The sequence below is a fragment of the Lactuca sativa genome, chromosome 8, assembly GCF_002870075.4.
Source record: "Lactuca sativa cultivar Salinas chromosome 8, Lsat_Salinas_v11, whole genome shotgun sequence".
Classification (NCBI taxonomy): Eukaryota; Viridiplantae; Streptophyta; class Magnoliopsida; order Asterales; family Asteraceae; genus Lactuca; species Lactuca sativa.
This window is the reverse complement of record NC_056630.2, coordinates 11770722-11791789: the sequence shown is the minus strand read 5'-3', so window position 1 is coordinate 11791789 and position 21068 is coordinate 11770722.

The following is a 21068-nucleotide window of genomic DNA, read 5'->3' as shown; positions in this document are numbered from 1 at the left end:
CTGGCTCTGGCTAATCGTACCTACGCGTCCTCCTTTATTTATTTTTGAAAATCCTTTTAAATTCTCTTTTGAAAACTCTCCTTGATTTGAGACTAGATTCACACGAATGTTTCTCCAATTCACTCAAACCAAGGCTCTAATACCAACTTGTAACATCCATAAAAATTAAAGCCAATTTAAACATTTCAAAAACAACCTAGTTTCGTTATGTCATTACAAAAAGGTTATCAATACAATTATTATCAGAGTCTTCCAAAACCATATCATAAAACATAAACATGAGGAGCGGTACGATCATGCCTTTGCCTTGCCACGGTCTCCTGAAGTACCTGAAACATTTAAACCACAACTGTAAGCCCGAAAGCTTAGTGAGATACCCCCAAAATACCAACCACATATACCATACACATAACATGCCATATCAAGACAGAACACATAATAGCCATGCACTTAGGGTCTACTGTGTGACTGGTTCGCCGCACCGGGCCTTCAGTTCACCTGGTCCACCCTTCGAGTCTAGCCATATACATTGAGTCTGCAGTGTGGTTGGTCCGCTTGCACCGGGCCTTCAACCGACCTGGTTTACTCTCTGAGTCTACAGTGTGACAGGTCCGCCCGCACCGGGCCTTCAGTCGGCCTGGTCCACTCTCTGAGCCTCGGCATGTCTGGTCCGCCCTCGTGGGGCCTACAGCCTATCCGGACCGCTCGTTGGGCCTTCGGAATATCCGGTCCGCCCTGGGTATGTTGGCCTACAGCAAAAAACAGGACCCGCCTTAACCTAACCCCATTCAATAAACCATGTGCACATAAACATATAATCATATAACAATTAATCACTAATCAACCGATCTAGTAGATCACATAACATAACATCATCCTAACTAGGATACCGACCTAACCGGTCACTAGCGTATACCATCCTAACTACCAGGATGCAAATATAGCAAAGCAATAACATAACAACGATACCCGGATTACAATCCGATAAAGGGCCGGCCTTGGTGCCTTAGACCCTGTCGATATAATGAGGATAACTCACCTCGCAACTGCTGACTGAAAAGATAAGATCACGCTGCTCCAACCTCCAACACGAACTCCACCACTGATAATACCAAAAGACTGAACTCAATAAATACCAATAATTACCAAAATACCCCTGGAAGTCAACTGGTCAACTCTTGGTCAAGGTCAAAGTCCTCAGTCAAAGTCAACTTCCTGACCGACTCTACTCGCCGAGTCAGCCCGCTAACTCGTCGAGTCCCCATGTTCTGAAAACTCCCATAAAGAGACCCAACTTGCCGAGTCGCCCCAAGACTCGCCGAGTTCAAGGATCTCCCGAGTCCTTTCCTGTTCAACACACCGAGTCGTCCCTCGACTCACCAATTCGCGACTAAACCAAAAGAGGTTGGGTTTCCATGACCAGACTCGCCGAGTCCAAGGCAATCTTCAACAGACTCGTCGAGTTGTTCTTCCAACTTTTCGAGTTCCTCCCTATCTTCATGCAACTCGTCGAGTACACCAATGTGACTCGTCGAGTTACTACACGACTCATGCCAAATCTCTAGCCCGACTCACCGAGTCCAACGCGAAGTTCCATATTCTCGAGTCACAGAGCCACTCTCTTACTCCAAACACTAGATCTGGGTCCCTATGGTTCATTAGCAACATAAAGTTGCTACCTTTATGTGCTTCCATGACCCATTCATCAAAAACCAAGTTAAAATGGAACTTAACTCATCAGGGTTGGCTCTTGCATGGCTACTCAAAGGGCTTTCTTCACATAGAATCCATATGGAACTCAGATCTGGAGTTTCAACTCCAGATCTAACTCATACATCAAGATCTCAACATAAATTCTTCCAAACAAACCCTAAAGCTCCAAAAGGTGGATGTAGAAGGAATAAAGCCAAGATGAAGAATCCTTACCTCAAAACAACCTTTAACTGAAGAGTAAACCAAATCTCTTCAAGCCTCCTTGATCCAAGCTCCTTAGTCTTGAAGATTTCTTCTTAAATCACTTATCCAAGCTCCAAAATGCTCCCAAGGCTCTTCTCTGACGTCTATAAGGGCTTCTGGAACTCAATGGAGGGTAAAGAGGTTGGGGATAGTGTATTATATTCTTTATATAGGGCTCAACCCCCGGGATTAAGGTTTTCTCCATACAGCACCAACTCGCCGAGTCCACCCATGCGACTCGCCGAGTTGGTCACTTAACATGTGACCCGCAACGCGACTCGACTTGCCGAGTCTATCCATCGACTCACCGAGTCGACATTCTTATTTACACTTTTATCCCTTCAACTTTACTTCTAAATTTCTGGGATGTTACACATAGGGTATTGGTATATTGGAGGTTGTTGGTGAATGGGTTGTTGTTGGTGTTGTTGGACTTGATTGTTGGGGTAGGGTATTGACATCTTGATTGTTTGGGTTTGGATTGGGATTGTGGTGGAGTTTGATTCATGGACATGTAGCTTTCAAAAGGAACATCTTCAAAGAGGTCACCAACAATTGGAGAACTTAGTTCGACGTCGGTATCACTTGAAGTATGAACTTGGTCTTCTATGTTGATTAAGGGAGAATAAGAAGAAACTTGAACGATTTGTTGGTGGTTTTCTTGTTTGGCTAAGTATTTCAATCTTTTTTCTTCTTTTTCTATCTTGGGATTGTTGATTAGTTCACCGGGTCTTGTAGACATAGACATAAACAATCAAATAACAATAAACCAATTTCCCCAGCAACGACGCCAGAACTTGGTACGATGTCATGTCCACCGAGAAAATCACACCTTTTTGCTTGATAATAAAATGTAATATAGTAGTAAAAAGGGGATTAAATCCACAGGGAAATGGTTGCAATTTAATTACCAATGCAATCTAAATAAACTAGTGAAATAAAAGTAAACAACTAAATTAAACTAAAAGAGGGGAGGTTGTGATTTTTATTTGAAAACTTAAGACTTGGATAACTAAAAAGCTTATATTTAAGCAAGATGGTGAGATGCTCAGATATTGGAGAAAGTTGGTTAACAAGGTAATTCTACCCAATGAACATTTGTGTGTTTATCATTAGGATTCAATATACAAGCTTATCATTCATGTGATCCAGTCCCTTGATTTGTGTTTTGGAACCAAAGGGTAAAATGAGAAAAGTGATATTTCAGACCTCTTGCATGAAGTAAGGAAATTAGTTCACTATGATTGAAGTCATAATTGAATAAAATTGTGGGGCTTGTCAATACCTTCGTGTGGATATAAATATCACCGAAAACGGAGTTGAAACGAAGAAGTTATGATTGTTTGAAGTTGAAATGAATTTGGGTTTCAACCCATCGCCAAGAGGTGGCAACTAGGGCAACCTAAGACCATGAATTTTTAGGATTTTTAAGGTATTTAAAGGTAATGATTCATGTTTTAGGGTATTTTATAGCCTCCATCACATCTAGAACTCCTTGGGAGAAACCATAGCCTCCATCTTTAAGATTTAGGCTCCTCCTCTATCCTCTTTACATTTTTGGACGCTTTTGCATATGTTTTGATGAAGCTAGAAGATCAAGAAGGTTCTTTTGGTTGCATGTAATGTTGTTGCAAGTTTGAATCCATCAAAGTTACTTCATTTATGGACTATTGTGTGTATAAAGTATATATCTTGCTCTTTAGTTCTTTAGATCTCTTTATTTGTGGTTTTTGGCACTTTTGGTCCATTTTATGGTTAATCTTGGAGTTGAGTGGACTCTAACAGCTTTTGATTAGTATGGAATGCTTTTTGGACCTCAATGACTAGGAAAGTTATGATCTTTTGCATTCCCTTTTATCCATGCAAGTTATCTTGGTCCTTTAGGTCATTTTGGTGTATTAAAGTTTAGATATTGAAAGTTTGTTACATTGTTATGGATAAAGTTTGAAACTTTATCCATCTAAACATCATGTTGATTCGGATTTGAAAGTTGGAGACTTGGACTTAATGGATTAAGTTAAGAAAGATGCATTTTTGGTCCCTTTGAGACTTAAAGACTAGATTTTGGTTGTTTGGACCATCATAATGGATAAAGTTGGAAATTTATCCATTAAGTAGATATTAGGAACCAGATATGATGATATGAGTTTTGGTCTTTAAGGATTAAGACTTTATTGAAGCAAAAATGTTTCTGACCGAAACCACGACGTGGCCAAGGAAGGCCTACGACATGGTGGCGCGCTACAACGAGGCTGCTTTGTATGGATGTGATCATGACGTGGCAAAGGAATTGCCACGATGTAGGGGTCATCCCAGTTGACTTTGATTGTTGATTTTTTTGACTAGTTTGACTTTTGGTTAAACTTAGTTAAAATTGAGTATTTGACTAAGGGTTGGTATCGGTTTGACTTTAGGAAGCTTGGGTTAACCATTCTATTACTGAGGTAGTTGTTAAGCTTCTATTGAGTAGTTCTAGTGAGTCTTGTTGGGCGACTCTTGCATTGGTATGTTGGGATGGGCCCATTTATATGATGTACTGGACCCGTTTGTATGTTGGGTGAGACATGTTATGTATGTTGGGCGATGCCCGTCTTATTATATGGGTGAGTCTTGTTATTGTGTTAGGCGTGGTATGTATGGTTATATGGTATTTTGGGGAACTCACTAAGCTTTGTGCTTATGGTTTATTTTTAAAATGGTTTCAGGTACTTCTGGTTTCAAAAGGAAGGGCCCGAATTGATCGCACCGCATCTCATGGAGGTTCATTCCATCTTGACTGTTTATGATTTTACGGTGATGTTTTGATAATACTTTTACTCTAAGTGTCTTTTGAAACAAATGAATGAACGGTTTTAGTTGATCTAAAATGACATTTTTACTTAGTATTTTTGGGATGTTATAAGTTGGTATCAGAACCTTGGTTTGAGGAATTCAGACACATTTCCAAGTGTGTATGAACTCAAACTGAGGATATCTAAAATCTTTTAAAAGAAATTGATTTTGTAAAAAGGTTTTATAAAGTAAAGGGGGTGCGATGTATGCAATCAGCCAAGCTCAAGTAAGTGATTCGCAAAATACCCTTACATGTTGATATGTTATATGTGTTAAGGTATAATATGCATGCTAGAAGTTAGAGTAAGGATCTACTCATGGTTGCATGATAGGATGTTACAAGTTAGGTTTCCAGCTTAGGAGAGATGCATTTTTTTACTGATATACGAATTGTTAGAGATACATGATAGTGTGTAAGCTAAGGATCTTCAGGAGTTGTGTGTTAGAATTGCATGATATTTATGATGCCTTATTTCATTGTAGATTTGATGCTCGAATGTTGCTTTCTTTGTGCTATATGAAACTTATATTGATGTTAATTAACTATTATGTTAATACATTAGGTTGCATACCACATAGATTAAATAGTTTTAGAATGTTTGATTTGGCTCTATTGGATAACTATTATTTGAGTCCAACCATTGTAGTGTAGGATCTTTCAGTCGAAAGATTATTTTTGTTGCACGTGATTGTATTTGTAGGATAGTTAGTTGACATTTGTTGAAGTTTCTTCCGCAACTGATAACAGGGTGGGGTGGGAATTCCTAGTGACATAGGAAGAATGTTAGAATTTTCTTATGTGAGCACTTACATAAGAGAGATCCTAGATGGAGAATATAGAAAGATTATCAATGTGCACTCGTTTGAGAGCGGGTATATATGGTTAGATTGGTCAGTAGTGGACATGAGTAGTCACTTGGGAATCTTGAGACAACTCTTGGGACGAATACATATAGGTTTGGAAGGTATTATGTGTTGGGTTTTGAGAATTCTAACACTCCTATGGTGTACATGTAACCCTATAAACCTTGGATCTATGTTTTCTCTATTATACATGCAAATAAGAGCTTTCCAAGGCTTTAATCCTAACTAGCATGTTATGAAGCTCTTATACTACAAAGTACTAGTTAGATGACATAACTTTTGATGTAGCTTGATGTCTTCAAGCTTTAAGAGCTTAGCCCCAATAGTGTGGAAGCCTCAAGTGGAATCATAAATCACCAAAACACCTTGGAAGACTTTAGAGAATATGGATACTTGATTCTCTCTAGTGAAATCGGATAGCCCTTCATAGTGTACCCACACTAGTGCCCATTTCACCAACCAAGGACATCTTTATATAGTATGGAAACTAGGGTTAAACCCATGACCTTTCATTTCATATGATCCATGGGTTAAACACTCCATGGACTATCCATGAAAGCTTAGCCCAACCTAAATGAACTTGTCCCATTCCATATATATATAAGAGTCCATATTTAATTAGTTCATTTTGATCACTTAATTAGTTATAAATTAATTCTTGATCAATACTAATTAAATAATATGATTATATATTAATATATTAGAACTTATAATATATTAATATAAATCATAAATATACTATTCTCAAAAGACTATCCATATAAATTGTGTCGGTGAAGTGCAACCAAATGGACCATGTCGGGTTGGGTCAAGTACATACCAAATATAGTTATGGACTTAGACATTAATCCAACAGTCTCCCACTTGGATAAGTCTAAAACTATTATTGAGTATGACTTCAAAACCTAACTGGCAATCGTAGCTCTTAAAGCCGCTGTCGAACTCTGATCTTGTCAACGAACTTGTCCATTAGATAAGGGATCATATATTCCTCCATTCTAGATATCATATGGACTGAGACATGGATTATAGTCATTCTCTCTGTCCATTTGTTGTTTCCCGATTTCCGATTCATGACGACTGACTGATTGAACAAATCAAATCAGTACTGGCTTGGCCAAGCACTCACATGTGTCATCATTAAATCATCGAGGGGCCCAAGGTAAAAGGAATGGATAAACTTCGACTCATATAGCTTGTTTTGCTACTTGTTGAATCATACACAAAGGCACGTTTTATAACACCGAGTTATCGAATGCGTTTTCGTTCAATCAATGTACAACCAACTCATAGTAACAACTCATATCTCTAGGTTTGAAGAATATAAGATATTATCGTCTCATGATCACTCGTGATAAAATCCATGAAGTGATTCCAATGAGCGCGAGTTGAATCCAATACTCAGAACTTATGAGCACTCATGAGTGTTGTAGCCCTTTGTCCAACATCTTAGACCTATACAAGCCAACCCATGACAGTCTTGATTCATATCTACTTCCAACATATGACCAACTGTGGATGGTTTGAATAACTTAGTCATTCCGGAAGAATAACCTAGTTTATTCTGAAAGTCAAAACATGCAAAGTGAAACTCAAGAATAAATGAATCAGATATGGTATCAAACCCTATGAATATAAATAAACACTTTTATTTATCACCATATTGATTACTCATTATTCATTGTTTCGGTTTTATCAACTTTATACTTGAATTAAAACACTAGTTGTACCATGCTCCAAGCATGTACACTATGTTTTCTAAACACTAGTCATGCCACACACCAAGTATGCATACTATGTTTGTCTATGATCTTTACTTTGCGAAATAGACCAGTTGAACATAACTTTAATGATTCTCATTTCACAGTCCCAATTCCTTACTTCAAATGCAAGAATTCCAAATTCATGCCATTTACCGAAATCTGTTAGATTCTAAACTTATATGCATTGATCCTCTTGTAATGATTATGCACAAATTCACAAAGACTTGGCAACAATCATTATAGAGTATTCCAACGAAGATCAACTCCTTGGAAACATCCTTCTTGCATTAAGTTTCCTAATCTTACAGATTGAATACTTTCTAGCTTTGAACCATTTCCATATTCCATTTTGACTATCACTTCCGAACAAGAGTTGCCTCTTTTTCAGACTATGTCAATATGGTCCTTCCAAAGTCAACACTATACTTCCAACTGTCCTTGAGCAACCAATCCTTGGTAAACCTTAGATTGTCCTCAACAATTGCTTAATCATTTTAGTCATATCCAATTCTAGACCTTTTCCCTTCTTAATGCCCCGGGCATTTGGAAATTTTTTAGAAAGGATGAATATAGCACATGTAATCGATCCTATATCCGAAGTATATGGGACACAATTCATGATGTCTCACATAAAGACTAAACCAGTCTTTCGCTATAATATTTCCATTTCTATTTGCCAAGTTCTCATAATTCAGATTATGAAAAGGGATGCCGTAATCATAATCGAATTTTAGAACGCAAATAATGAACCCATATATATATATATATATATAGAATTTCCTTATGTTGAGCCATTCACACATGAAATTCATATATATTCTTAACTAAATACGATTAAAACCTTAATCTAAGCTTTTAGATTTGAGATGAAGTATAATATCCTCTCCCTTAATTATAGCAAAACAACTTTGTTCCCAATTGAGACCTTTTGTTTTTCTATAATTAACATTGCTAACTTGCAAGGACCTTCCATTGCTTCCAAGTAGCTATACAAACAATTGAAAACATGTAGAACTCAAATGTATAGCCAACTTAACTAGAATGTGCACAGAAATGTCAGCACGATAGGTTATAAACCTCTAGATGTGTGCTAGCGATGAAATACATGTTTTATTCTTGATTACTTCTTGAAACCCTTTCAGGATCTTTTAGACTCCCACTGTCTCCTTGACCTATAAGACTTTCTTGCCAAATATTCAAGAGATAGTGTGGATGCTAATCAAGACAGACACTTAACACAATTAGCCTTAGTTGGTCTTTGTTTTATCCAAAACATCACAACTTACCAATTTCAAATGTACAAGAGTAGAAAACTTTTACTCTTACATTTGACGAATGATTTAAACCTTCTTTAAGACATGTCACTCAAGTTACAATCTTAGAGTATAACTCTATGAATTGTATTGGAATGAAGTAAGAATCATCTTCTTGATTTAACCACTTCAACAATTCATAACTCCTCTTCTTAACTATCAGAATGTACTTAGAGGATGAATTGTGATAAAGTCTCAAAATCATTAAGATGATCTTAAAACATGATACTAAAGTACTCTCCCATCTTTTTAGATTTGAGAAACTTTTATCCTTCTGTCTAATTTGATTCTTCTTATTCGTTCTGTCATACATTGAAAATTTTCCAATGCTTCAGAATTATACTTAAGCTTGTAAGTATAATCATATTTACTAAACCTTAGTAAATCATGAAGAATAGTCTTATCCATCTTTTGTGGTGGACTTTAACAAATGCACAAGAAAGTGTACTTGATCCCTTAGTCCTTCTCTTGACTCACACATCCATGTGAACAAGCAGTTAGTCTTAATTTTCCAATGCTCAAAAGCTCTCATTCATCATACTATACAACTTGCATGATTCCAAGTTTCTACCCAACTGAAACTTGGGTGATGAGAATCTTTCCTTATTTGGTAAATTTAGACACTACCACAAATGAAAGAATCAAATTCATATTTCCAATATTGCTATCAATGGAATCATATAAGCAACATCTTTTCCTTTTTCTACAAATGCCATTGTAAGGATATTTTAAAATAAACAAAAATAAAAACTTTTCTTTTATTTTAAAACTTTGGGGAAAAACTAATCCTTACAATGCAAATGTATATGAAAACTTGTTATCTATTCCTAAGCAATCTATCATAACTCTTAAGCACATGCTCAAAATTCTGATCACCAAACCATGCGATCCATCTTCGCAGTCAGAATCAGCATATACTTCCTTTAAGTTTATTTACTTTTCTTTGATTCTTAAAACATCAACATATGACCCAGCCACAACATGTAATAAGAATCTCCAAGTAGGAACTTAATAAAGTTAGACAATGGAATTTACCTGAAATAAAGTCAAACTTATTGACTTTACCATCCTTAGGTAAGTTTGGCAGCTTCATAACCAAAGCCCCTTCCTTTGGCAATAGAAATATATGGACCCTTAGGTAATAGTACATGGGACTATCTCAGACTTAGCCTTTTTCTTTACCATTTGGTCAACCAAGTTGACTATGGCCAATCCCTTTCCATTGGGAAGAGAATGCATTTCTGGATTTCCTGTGTCACTATTGTCCTTGACCATAAAGTTTTGGGAAGTTGATCTCCTAATCAAATTTGCTTTACTAGTACACTAAATCATTTCTGATTTAGCATCACCAAGCAAATAGATAAGATCATTAAGGGTCTTGTCATAGTCTACTTCATAGGAGTCCCAAAGGAACTCACTATGTGACTTAGAAAGTGATTGAACCACTAACTTTCTCAAGAATTTGACACCCAACTCTCCCGGCTTGTCAGCATGTGACTTCATCTCCAAGATGTGATCACACCTTGACCTTGCCTTGCCAATAGGGCTTGAGTGACCTTGAACTTGTGGGTTAGGGAGAATAATTAGAGGAGGTGGAGAAAGTGAAGTTCCAAGATATTTAGGAAGATCATAGATGTCTGAACTAGACATCTTTTGGGAGATATTCAAGATAGTTGATTTAATGTCCTTAAATATAACACCCAATATGGAATATTAAGGCTAGGACCCAACACAATATTTTATAACTTAGAAGAGGGATGCAGTAATCCAAGCTATAGAATATTTGAAGGTAGGTGAATGACGATTCACCAATTTCCACCACGAAAAATGAAATAAGTTATTAGGTTTTAATTGGATTTGAAACTCCTAGATCTTTGATATTCGTTGAACTTTCAATGGCATGTTCCAATCTCGAGTGTGCCCTTCATGTTTTGTGACTGGGATGCCGAGGATCATAAAACAAGGTGTGAAGTAACCATGCAAATTACTTGGTACCCTTAAGTGTTTACCCCTCAATCGATGTGCCAATTAACCACACACGCTCCATCGATACTATGATAAACATTAAGTTACCCTTTGCATACCTTGTTAAATACGAGTTAGTGTGCCGGTTAACCACACACGCTCCACTAACCGACTTAAGCAAAGTGCAAAGTGTAATTTCATGGATTAGCACCTTATTCACATTTTCCTAAGTAACTAAGATTGGGTGTTTATAAAAGGTTTAGTTACTTAGTATTTATCATTAATACTTTTAATGAAGGGAGAATTATAGTCCTGTCAAACCCGTTCGGCTAACGACCCTCCACCAGTCAAGGAAGCGGTGGGTGAGAGTGGACACCCATTAAATTGCCATTTTATAGGCAGTAACCTTATACCCCCCCCCCCCCCTTATAGACCGGCTTCGTGAATGAGGCCTACTAACGGTAAGACTGACTTTACTCTTATACATATATATATATATATATATATATATATATATATATATATATATATATATATATATTATTAACTTATAATATTATAAAGTATAAGGGTTGCATTTTAACTTTTAAAATTCTAAGGGCTAACTTGGAATTAAAGTATTCATAAGTGAAAACTTTTCAAATTCCAAAACTTGAGGGCAAGTTTTGAAACTATTCAAAACTAATTAATTCCATAACTTATGTGTTTAAAGTAGTTTTAATCCAAAAACTCTTCAAGTTCCATAACTTGAGGACAAGTTATGGAAGACTTTAAACTAATAAAAGAATTAAATTCTCTTTATTTTATAACTTATGGAATTAATTAAGGATACACCTTTTTATTTATTTATTATTTAATGAAGAGACTCTTGGTCCTCCATAACTTGAGGACAAGTTATGGAGTCATAAAACCATTTATTAGAACTAGACTCTTCATTTTGTAACCTTTGCCAACTTTTATGAGTTTTATGAAACTTAAATGTGACTTTTCATATAACTTGAGGACAAGTTACAAAACACATTTTAGAATCAACTCTTAGATTAATTAGGATTGAAAACAACTATTTCACTCAACTTTTCTATTAATCTAAGCAACTCATAAGAACAAGATAATTCAAATCAAACTTTTTTCATGTAATTAGTCTAAACCTTAAACTAATACAAAACATGAATCTATTGACAATTATCTTTGAAATTGGATTAGCATGAACATTACCACATCAAAAACAAGTTTATAAGTCCAAAAACATCTTAGGGTAATGTTCCTAGTCCAATTCCAGCGAAAAAAGTCGAATTTATGTTGTCTGGGGGTCCAACTCGTCGAGTGCACAAACCACCTCGGCGAGTTGGATGCATTTTGTCTTGGACTCGGCGAGTCTGCTGGGCAGACAGCATCAAAACTCGATTTTTCAGCTACTTTTGCAAGTATAACAAGAAAATAAGCCTAGGCTCTGATACCACTATTGGGTTTTGAGCATTCTAACACTCCTATGGTGTACATGCAACCCTATAAACCTTGGATCTATGTTTTCTCTATTATACATGCAAATAAGAACTTTCCAAGGCTTTAATCCTAACTAGCATGTTATGAAGTTTTTATACTACAAAGTACTAGTTAGATGACATACCTTTTGATGTAGCTTGATGTCTTCAAGCTTTAAGAGCTTAGCCCCAATAGTGTGGAAGCCTCAAGTGGAATCACAAATCACCAAAACACCTTGGAAGACTTTAGAGAATATGGATACTTGGTTCTCTCTAGTGAAATCGGCTAGCCCTTCATAGTGTACCCACACTAGTGCCCATTTCACCAACCAAGGACATCTTTATATAGTATGGAAACTAGGGTTAAACCCATGACCTTTCATTTCATATGATCCATGGGTTAAACACTCCATGGACTATCCATGAAAGCTTAGCCCAACCTAAATGAACTTGGCCCATTCCATATATATAAGAGTCCATATTTAATTAGTTCATTTTGATCACTTAATTAATTATAAATTAGTTCTTGATCAATACTAATTAAATAATATGATTATATATTAATATATTAGAACTTATAATATATTAATATAAATCATAAATATACTATTCTCAAAAGACTATCCATATAAATTGTGTCGGTGAAGTGCAACCCAAATGGACCATGCCGGGTTGGGTCAAGTACATACCAAATATAATTATGGACTTAGACATTAATCCAACAGTATGTGCCCGTACTACTGAAAGCACATGATCCGTACGAGGACCAAGAAGAGTTGAAAAGGTTTCTAAGGAGCTGGTTGAGGGTAGATCGCATGGTTTGGTACCATGATTCATTGCAGTGTGTTCTCGTCTTTATCGGCTTTTCGGTTGTTGTTGTTTAGGATGAGTATGAGTCTGGTAATTGTTCGGGTCTTAATAGCCGTAGCAGTTTGGGTTTGAATGGTGCACACCTGAGTGAGTAAGTTGATTCTAAGGTCTCGAGGGTCTTGCTCGAAGTAGTGCTAGTTTGAGTCATGGGACTAAAGAAGGAAGCGATTGTGATGATCGGATCGAGGATTGCGACTTGAGGCTGAGTGATCGACTGATGGCTTAGGATGTCATTACCCACGACGGGGTTATGTTCTTCCAGCTTTGCGTGTCAGAGAAAAGAGTGAGCGCGCATATGATTTCTTCCTTGAGATGTAGACCCAACACGAGACTAGAAAGTTGCATTTTTCGGAAAGTGTGGGAATGCACAAGAGGATTCTTGTGGTATGGTTTCCTCGAGATATTTTAGATGAGGGCTAGAGAGTCATTATTGTTGAGACTGTAAAAAGATGAGATCAAGGGTCTGCTTGTTTTTGAAATCAGTTAGGTTATGTTATAACTCATTGTTTCAGGTAATCAGGAGAAGTGAACCGGGACTGACAATTTTCGTTGTCCCTGATGTGTCCCGACTATGAGAATGAAGCCTCTTATTTTTGTGTTGATTCTTGCGTTGAGTTTCTAGAGGATAAATTGTTAACTAGATGACGGTTACTCCAATGGTCGCTAGCTAGAGATTTGGTGCTATGATAGGACTATTGGATTTATTTCTTGTACATTTTCTTGGGATTCTTAATGTTTAGAGGCAGTCATAATGGGGACAGTTTTTGAGGTCTCCATATGAGATTCGAAGTTTCCTTGAGTTTGGCTGCTCTTTATCCGAAGGATCATCTTGTGTTGTGTTATACACTCCAAGTGTCGGGTTTGGTATGTATCTTGTTGAGCAGTTTGAGAATTGGTTGTATGCGACGTCATTTGGTGGTAGTTTGAGCACTAAGTGGGGGTGAACTAGGTATTCTGCTTGGAGGATAAACTGACTGTTAGATTTTGTGGTTTCAGTACTTTGGGTCAAAGTAATCCACATTACAAGTATGCGAGATTTTTGGGTTCAAGCTTATTATTGCATAAGAGAAGGAAGGTAGGCTACCATCGAAGTGCTCGTGTTTAGGAAATTTTCTTATTGTGTTTCTCAAGGATCAGTCAGATTCCTCCACGGTAAGGAAGAATTAAGGGAATGGTCAGGTCGTGAAGGCGGAACAAGTTGCCATAAGGTTTATGTCTTTAGGGATGCATGTGATGTTCTCACATCAGAAAGCCGATGGGCAAGGAATTTGTTGCATTTAGTAGTCTCTTTTGGAAGGGCCATGCATCTTATTAGGGAGCGTTTGTGCCACTCAGGTTGAGTATCGATTGTCGAGGGATTTGTTAGCTTATTGTATAGATTGCTATCTATAGTCTAGGATGGGCAGTTGTTGATTGGTCAATTAGATTTAGACTTTGGTCTTATTCACACCTCACATGATTCAAATTTGACCAATCATTTTCAAGCTTCAATATGGATAGTCCAAGCCCATTTTCAAGAGTCCATGACCCATCTTCATAAGTCCATCTCATCCACCTCGTCAACACGCCAAGCCCGATTCTTCCAATATGGATCCGCAAAACCCAATAACTCATCGCAAGCCCATCAAGCTCCGCAACAAGCTAATCCGCAACCACAACGAGACTCCAAAAACAAACAAAACACCTTATGCAAAATAGAAAATACCCGATACCATCCAAGTTAAAGTAGGAACAGAATATGCAATGCAAAAACAATTAAAAAAATGTTAAAAAGACTAAAACAAACTATATAAAAATAATAAATAAAACAACCTATCAGCTAGGCAAAACCCTACAATACACCCATTGAGTTACTTTTTTGCAAAGTTATTGTTAAATCGAAAACAAAATAAAAACAGTGCAAAATTCTAACGATGTTTCTAACATTAATTTGGGATCATTCTCCAAGGAATTTAACATTATAAAAAAAAAGAGAGAGAAAGAACTACCCGTTGTTTCCACTCGAGCTCCTCGAAAGATAGATTTAGCGATGACGTCTTTTTCAGGTCAATATGAAATCCCTCGATTGCAATGATAAATAAAAAAGTGACAACTTGTTTCCTTGACGTAAATGTCACTTTATTTGAAATTTGGCCGTAGGGTCCCGTTCACCAAGACCGATCCCATAGAACAAGTTAGAAAAACTTTGATCCAATCCCTTCATTTCATACCAAAACTCATCATACTTAAAGTTGTCATCCGAATACTATTCAATCATAAAAATATTGGATATTATTTCAACACTATTAATTAAATATAAAGTTATAAAATAAATAGTTCATTAACACTAAGTTTCTAGATCAAATGAGACAGATAACAATAGACAACATATACTTTGACCACTCTAAACTAATATATTGACTTTTATTATATTTTTAGAATATTACGGGACAATATTATGTGTAAATTACTTTTGTGTATAAGAAAATCTGATAATGACTCAACTACTATTAATACCTTAAAGTTCTATCATAATACCTATGTTGGTATGATCCATTTACTCGTTATTAAACTAATACATTGACATTTAGTATACTTATAAAATAATACGTACATTTTTTAAAAGATAATTTAACAAAAATGTTTTTGTCTTAATCTTTGGCCGCCCATGCATGGATATGTTGTATAGTACCGTTGACCTGTTTTCTTTTGAGTTTTTAATTATTGAATAACCATTTTCAATTTCAAATATCAATATATAATCTTTATATAATCCACCAACCCCTAGTACTTGTATTAATCAATTGAAAGTATGATTTACTTGCCATTTTTTTTTTAAATAATCATCTATTATTTCCAGCCCACACATTTTTGGAAGTCTTTGCGACTATCAAATGGAAGCTTGTAGTTTATTTTTGAACGGTATAAAAATATATAAATAAAAAGCACCTCTACCAAGATGCGAGGAAAATTACAAAGAAGCTATAGTTACTTGGGGTTATATACCTATATAACCAATGATCCTAAAATATTTTACATTTTTTATGTTTATTACAAATCCAAAAGAAGCATGTAAAATATTTATAATAAAGTGTTATTAAGTAAATTTCTAATAACTAAATTCAAAACTTTAAAATTGATAACTATAAAAGCATAAAATAAATATTGACAAAAAAATCCAATTAAATTACAAAGTACGGACTACCTTTTATGTTGTTAGAACCATATATACTTTAAGATATATAATTAAACATGTCGATAAGAATAAAAAAGAGTATTGATATACGTATCCTTCACTCACATAAAACTTCACATCATGGATGTTATAGAGACACTACTACACTCGCAAAGAGAGATTAATCGAAATCAATGTCCAAACTCTCTTGATATATGATAGATCACAAATATATTTTAGGAGTCTTAGCTTTAAAATGTTTCTTCAATGAAAAGAGTTAAAATGATAAATTTATTAGGAGGCTCTAGGGTGACGTTAAAAGCTTTTACCACTCAACCTATTGAGACTCATTTTTGGATGTTATCTATAAAGTAAGTGTACGCCTATTTTTTTTTAATATTTGTTATTTTGTAATTAAGAGGGGTATGATAATTTATTTACAAAAATATGAAGTTAAAATGATTATAAAATATATGAAAATTTTAGATTTTTTGGATAAATATAATATTTTGAAAGTTTATGAATCGTAAATATCACATATGATATTTTGATAATTAAAAAGAATATTTACGGAATTTTCCCTTTTAACACTTTTACCTTTTGTGTTCACGTAAATGTAAACTTCTTAATATTGATAACTAAATTCTAGTTGATATTAATAATCTATTTAACAAAATCAAATATTTATTATTAATAAAACATGAACTGTATTAGTAACAAGTATTTTTTTTTAAGCAACCATATATTAGAAAAAGACTCTAGCAAAAAGTTAAAAGAAACAAAAAAAAAAAAAACCAATTACAATTGTACTTTAATTAATGTGTGATTATTTTGTCTTTTAATAGTAGTATTATAGTATTATAATATTAAAGGTAATTTTTGGTCGGAGGACCCTTGAGATTGGAGACACCGTGCGATCGTACTACCACCGATTATTAATGGGTACAGAACGATTATGTTATTTATAATTACATATCTTTCTTTTGACAATTTTTATTTGAAATTAGCTATAATGGTGTATCCGACCCGACCCACCAGATCGATAACGACCTGGTCACAGCAGATCAGTTTACAAACGACAAAAGTACAACCGCTCGGCCCACCGGATTGATACCGAACCGGTCACAACAAATTGATTTATAAACGAAAAAAGTACGAATGTTCAAAATAATCGACCCACAAGACAACACCAATATACAATGAGCAAAAAAAAAAAATGAGAAATAGACATATCTTAGGAGTCACGCACAAGTACACATGTTAGCAATAATAAATTATAAAACAATACAAATAACCTAAGTTATCTTTACCCGGGTGATGCAAGCTACAGAGTAAAACCTTGTACCAAGGAATATGCAGATGCCTATAAATGCCCTCGAAGACACACCGACAAGTTAACATTTTCAGGAGGAGGAACCTTTGTAATTTCATTCATAGCATCAACCGACATCTAACTTAGGCATCAAAGAGCAATATCGAGGTCCAACCCTTGATATGGCTTTCTAACCCAACTTTTGTCTTGCTTTTCCATTGTGTCTTCCTGAATGCTCATTAGAAGAGGTTTCTGACAACTTACTACCATGTATCTAGAAGACTACGTAGCAACATTGTCCCCATCTGTATCATAAATTTGAGAAACTTATTCACAATAGCAACACGATAAGCACCAACAACATTATTACTCACTACCGAAAACCAATATGGTAGATTCCACCATGCAAGGAAACCCTATTTCACAACACTCTTGCACAAAATATTCACAACACAACAAAACCAGTAAACCCTCATAAAGGGTGATAACAGAGGTAAGCTGTAACACCCCGAGTTCAGAAGTGCAAGTTCAGGGTTCTTAGTGTAAATAAGGAAGGTCGACTCGGCGAGTCGAGTCGCGATTCTGGTCACGTGTTAAGTGACCAACTCGGCGAGTTGGTGTTGAAGGGAGAAAAACCCTAATCCGAGATTGTGCCCTATATAAAGCACATTATAACCCACCTTCAGCCTCTTTGCTACCCATTTGAGATCCAGAAACCCTCATCTCGTGTGTGTGACTCCATTGATGAAGAATTAGAGATTGGAAGAGAAATTTGGTGTAAGAAGCTTGGGGATTTGGAGGCCATCATCAAGGGGCTTGGGAAGATCTGGAATCTACTTCTGTTTGGGCACATTTCAGGGGTAAGGAACCTCCTCCTTAAGCCATTTCATTATTGATTCATGAATGGTGGTTAATTTGGGATTCATTAGCTTGTTTGAGGCTTAGATATGAAGTTGCTACTTCAGATCTAGACTTGTGATGGCCTAAAAGGTCATAAATTTACTGTCTAAGAGTCATTCGTGAAGCCCTTTATCTTAAACCCTAGCCCTAGAAGTGTTTTGGGCTTATATCTCCTTGCTTTCACGTAAAGTTTGCAACTTTATGTGAGGGTTAGGCTGTAGAAGAATGGATCTATGGATTGGAGTACATGCATGGCTTGAAAAGCCTCTGTATGGAATGAGAACTGAAGAGACTCGGCGAGTCACATGGGTGTGCTCGACGAGTTGTATGAATTTGTGCATGGACTCGGCGAGTTGGAAGAACAACTCGGCGAGTCTGTTGAAGATTGCCTTGGACTCGGCGAGTCTAGTCGTGGAATCCTAACCTTTTCTGGTTGAGCTGTGAATCAGTGAGTCGAGGGATGACTCAGTGAGTTGAGCAGGAAGGGACTCAGAGCTTGTTGGACTCGACGAGTCTTGGGGCAACTCGACGAGTCTTGGGGCGACTCGGCGAGTTGAGTCGTGGCAGGGGAGTTTCTGAGCATAGGAACTCGACGAGTCAACGGGTTGACTCGACGAGTTGGGTCAACCAATAAGGTTGACTTTGACTAAGGACTTTGACTTGGACCAAGAGTTGACCAGTTTGAATTCCAAGGGTATTTTGGTAATTATTGGTGTTTATTGGATTTGGTTAATTGGTAATGTTCTATGGTGGAGTTCGTGCTGGTGGTCGGAGCAGTGTGATCTTATTTCTTCAAGTTGATAGTTGCAGGTGAGTTATCCTCACTATATCAACATGGTCTAAGGCACCAAGGCCGGCCCTTTATCGGATGGGAATCCGGGTAGTTGTTGTTATTTTATTGCTTGCTATGTCTGCATCTTGGTAATTAGGATGGTATATGTTAGAGACCTGGTTAAGGTCGGTATCCTGGTATATAGGATGATGCTATGCTAGTGACTGGTTAGGTCGGTATCCTAGTTAGGATGTTGCTATGTTATGTGATATGCTGGATCGGTTTGATTAGTTGCGAGATGTTATATGATTATAGGTTTATGTGCACATGGTTGTTGGACTGGGGTTGGGTTGAGGCGGGTCCTGCTTTGTGCTATAGGCCAACATACCCAGGGCGGACCGGTTAGAGCGAAGGCCCGACGAGCGGTCCAGATTGGCTGAAGGCCCCAAGAGGGCGGACCAGACGCGCCGAGGCTCGGAGAGTGGACCAGATAGACTGAAGGCCTGGTGCGGGCGGACCAGTCATACTGTAGACTCAGAGAGTGGACCAGGTGGACTGAATGCCCGGTGCGGGCGGACCAGTCATACTATAGACTCGGAGAGAGAGAAAGAGAGTGGACCGGGTGGATTGAAGGCCTGGTGCAGGCGGACCAGTCACACTGTAGACTCGATATGCATGGCTGTTCTGTTTATGATATGATATGATATGTGTGTGGTATTGTGGTTGGGATTTTTGGGGTAACTTACTAAGCTTTCGGGCTTACAGTTTCAGTGTATTGTTTCAGGTACTTCAGCAGACCGTGGCAAGGCGAATGCGTGATCGTACCGCTCTTCAGTTTTATGTTGATGTTTCTGGGATACTCTGATAATAAATGAACTGAACCCCTTTTTTGTAATAACTTAATGAATATTGGTTGTTTTTGAAAAGTTTAAATTGGTTGTAAATTTTCACAGTGTTACAACTTGGTATCAAAGCCTTGGTTTGAGTGAATTGGAGGAACATTCGTGTGAATCCAGTCTCAAATCAAGGAGAGTTTTCAAAGTGAAATTGAAATGCTTTTCAAAAATAAGTAGAGGAGGATGCGGAGGTGCGATCAGCGAGAGCCAGTAAGTAGACCCCAAAATACCATAAAAGTTATTTGATTATGTGATATGTTAGAACAACATGCTAGTACTAGGCTAGGGATCTTCAGGAATTGGATTATAGAATTGCCTGATTATATGATGCCTACTAGCCTAGGGTTCCCTGTTATGTGAGGTAGTTAGCAGTTCCTCTAGAGGTGAGGATTGAGTGTTGCCACGTATATGTTTATCGCTAGGGTGTTGTGGTGATACTTGATATAAATATGGGTAGGTGTGGAAGGTAGTATGGGCCCATACTACTGAAAGCACAGGACCCATACGCGTATCAAGGAAGTCACAACCCCTAGGGTCGGGTTGGGAGTTGGTTCCCGGGTTATTGGGGAATCATCTGATTTTCTTGCGGTGTATTTCAGTATGGTGATTGTGAGGCATGCTGGGGGTGGATCCTAGTCAGGATCGGGATCAGGAGAGGGCAATCAGGGTGGATCAGCGCCACCCGAGGTCATTGGTCAGATGAGTACGGATGAGTTGGATGCCAGGATTCGTGAGATCCTGCATGATGAGATTGCTGCTATCTTCAGGGTGGAGATGCCAGAGATGTTTGGGTCGATCAAGAACGCCATGGTTGAGTATTTTGATGAACGCTATGCAGCTCTTGCAGAGATGGTTGCCGCTGCAGCTGCAGCGGCTGTAGCAGCGCAGGTGGAGGACCCGGTTGGGGTATTCAGTATCGAGACTTCGATAATATGAAGCCCCCTACTTTTGATGGAGTTCAGGATCCGATCGTTGCTATGAGATGGTTGT